Consider the following 3,508-nt stretch of genomic DNA (forward strand, 5'->3'; position numbering starts at 1 on the left):
GGAGAGTACCACTCTCCCATCAACCTCTTCCTGGGACCAGGAGGCTACCCTAGGCAGGTTTTTCTCATGATGGCACAAACCTACAAGGTTTCTCAAAACCTAGACTCAGGACTGGCACAATGACACTCTCACTACATCCCACTGGCCAAAACAATTCACAAGGTCAACCCAGATTCAAGGGGCAGGAAACTATACTGCAAAGCCACATAGCAAAAGGCAAGGCTGTAGGGACAGATGAAGAACTGTGGTCCATGAGACAATCTATCACACGTGTGTACACATTTGAACTTTAAAGTACATTTGCATTTCTACATGATATAATTTTTTTTTAAAATATGGAACACTTCACGAATTTGCATGTCATTCTTGCACAGGGGCGATGCTAATCTTCTCTGTATTGTTCCAGTTTTAGTATATGTGCTGCCGAAGCGAGCACGTCTACATGATATAATTTTAATATTTAATCCTGATGAAGGTTCCAGGAATTAGGTATTATCATTGTTGCCGTTTAAGAATGATGAAGCTGAGTCAGGGCTTCCTCCTTGCCCAATGTCAAACAGTCTGGAAGTGGCAGAAGAAGGACTTGAATCCAAGCCTATTTCCAAAGGCTTTTCCTCTGGGCCAGATTTGCATTATTAAATTTGTCTAGTGAGGTGGCAATGGCTATGGCCTGGTAAAATTCAGTCTTTCTTTTCCATAGTATAGGACTGTAGCTACTCAGGTTCTATAGACTGAATATTGGTGTCCCCCCAAAACTCATATGTTGAAACCTAATCCCCAAAGTAATGGTATTTGGAGGTGGAGCCTTTGGGAGGTGATTAGGTGATGGGGACAGAGCTCTCATGAATGGCATTACTGCCCTTATAAAAGAGACCCCAGAGAGCTCTCTCACCCCTTCCACCATGTGAGGAATACAGTGAGAAAACAGCTATCTTTGAAGCCAGAAGCGAGCCCTCACCAGACATGGGATCTGCTGGCCCCTTAATCTTGAACTTCTCAGACTCCACAATTGTGAGAAACAAATGTTTGTTCTATAAGCCACCCAATCTCTGGCATTTTTGTTACAGCAGCCTGAATGGACTAAGACACCAGGCCCCAGTGTGTGGGAGTCCAAAAGACTTATTTCCACCGACCAAAGTGAGCAGAAGTGATGTGTGCCACGTCCAGGTCAAGACTTTTTAAAAGAAAGCCTGCCTCCTGCTCACCTGCTTTCCCCTTTGGCCAGGTGCATGAAGACAAGGCCATCCAATGAGCTTTCTGAAATAATGGATGTATTCCACGTCTGCACTATCTCATATGGTATCCCCTAGCCCCAAGTGAACACCTGATGTATGGTTAGTACAACTGAGGACTTGAATCTTTAATTTAACTGGCTCTAATGCCTCTAGTAAAGTAATTCTAATTAAGTTTGTTACGGAATTCAGTACATTGAGGATTGAGATTGAAAACAGACGGAAAGGAATTGGAAAATGTAAATGTTCCCTAAATTGGTAGAACTGTCTGGCAGAGGTCAAATAGCGGCCAATATTTTGGGAAGAAAAATAAGGTATCTAAAAGAAACAAACTCTTGATATAGTTACAGTTTGATGTTTCCAGTTTCCTTCTGACTGGGTAACTAATGAAGCTCCCTTTTACTACAGAATTAATTCACCTCTCTCACTGGTAAATAATTTATCATTTTGAGGCAACCTGACATACACTACGCAGGCATAAAGCCACTTTTTCTAAAATCCACTGGTTCCCTGAGGCAGTTGTATCTCTTATTGATATTTATTGTAACAACCCAATACTCCTAATGGTTGTGAAATTCGGCTTGTCTGAGCACTTTCAAAACAACTAACACCAGCGTAGCTCCCAAACACCACTGCCATCCATCACTTGCAAGACAGTCACCGTGACCAGCACCCTGCTTTAGGGATGGGTTTATGCTACAGTTCTAGAAAACAAGCTTTTGCTTTTCCAATGATGTAGTGAAAAAACCTGGAGCATACACCCTCGACTGGCTATTAACATTTTTTTTGAATTTTATTTTATTTTTTTTTGAATTTTTTTACACAGCAGGTTCTTATCAGTTATCTATTTTATACACATCAGTGTATACATGTCAATCCCAATCACCCAATTCATCACACCACCACCCCTCCGCCACTTTCCCCCCTTGGTGTCCATACATTTGTTCTCTACATCTGTGTCTTCTATTTCTGTCCTGCAAACTGGTTCATCTGTACCATTTTTCTAAGTTCCACATATATGCGTTAATATATGATATTTGTTTTTCTCCTTCTGACTTACTTCACTCTGTATCACAGTCTCTAGATCCATACATGTCTCTGCAAATGACCCAGTTTCGTTCCTTTTTATGGCCGAGTAATATTCCATTGTATATATGTAACACATCTTCTTTATCCATTTGTCTGTCGATGGGCATTTAGGTTGCTTCCATGACCTGGCTATTGTAAATAGAGCTGCAATGAACATTGGGGTGCATGTGTCTTTTTGAAATATGGTTTTCCCTGGGTATATGCCCAGTAGTGGGATTGCTGGACCTTATGGTAATTCTATTTTTAGTTTTTTAAGGAACCTCCATACTGTTCTCCATAGTGGCTGTATCAATTTACATTCCCACCAACAGTGCAAGAGGGTTCTCTTTTCTCCACACCCTCTCCAGCATTTGTTGTTTGTAGATTTTCTGATGATGCCCATTGTAACTGGTGTGAGGTGATACCTCATTGTAGTTTTGATTTGCATTTCTCTAATAATTAGTGATGTTGAACAGCTTTTCACATGCTTCTTGGCCATCTGTATGTCTCCTTGAGAGAAATGTCTATTTAGGTTTTCTGCCCGTTTTTTTGATTGGGTTGTTTGTTTTTTTAATATTGAGCCGCATGAGCTGCTTATATATTTTGGAGATTAATCCTTTGTCCGTTGATTCGTTTGCAAATATTTTCTCCCATTCTGAGGGATGTCTTTTCGTCTTGTTTATGGATTCCTTTGCTGTGCAATAGCTTTTAAGTTTCATTACGTCCCATTTATTTTTGTTTTTATTTCCATTACTCTAGGAGGTGGATGAAAAAAGATTTTGCTGTGATTTACATCAAAGAGTGTTCTTCCTATGTTTTCCTCTAAGAGTTTTATAGTGTCCAGTCTTACATTTAGGTCTCTAATCCATTTTGAGTTTATTTTTGTGTATGGTGTTAGGAAGTGTTCTAATTTCATTCTTTTACATGTAGCTGTCCAGTTTTCCCAGCACCACTTATTGAAGAGACTGTCTTTTCTCAGCGTATATCCTTGCCTCCTTAGTCACAGATTAGTTGACCATAGGTGCATGGGTTTATCTCTGGGCTTTCTATCCTGTTCCATTGATCTATATTTCTGTTTTTGTGCCAGTACCATATTGTCTTGATTACTGTAGCTTTGTAGTAGAGTCTGAAGTCAGGGAGTCTGATTCCCCCAGCTCCATTTTTTTCTCTCAAGATTGCTTTGGCTCTTTGGGGTCTTTTGTGTCTCC

At 40.3% G+C, this 3,508-nt stretch overlaps 1 non-coding gene across 1 annotated transcript; it reads right to left on the reverse strand.

Moving 5' to 3' along the window:
* Positions 1-329: 329 nt before the first annotated feature.
* On the reverse strand, positions 330-436 carry LOC132365656 (U6 spliceosomal RNA). Its single transcript, XR_009503179.1, has one exon. It is a non-coding gene; the product is annotated as a U6 spliceosomal RNA (small nuclear RNA).
* Between the last annotated feature and the right edge of the window lie 3,072 nt (positions 437-3,508).

This window comes from Balaenoptera ricei, chromosome 4 (genome assembly GCF_028023285.1).
Source record: "Balaenoptera ricei isolate mBalRic1 chromosome 4, mBalRic1.hap2, whole genome shotgun sequence".
In the NCBI taxonomy this organism is placed as follows: Eukaryota; Metazoa; Chordata; class Mammalia; order Artiodactyla; family Balaenopteridae; genus Balaenoptera; species Balaenoptera ricei.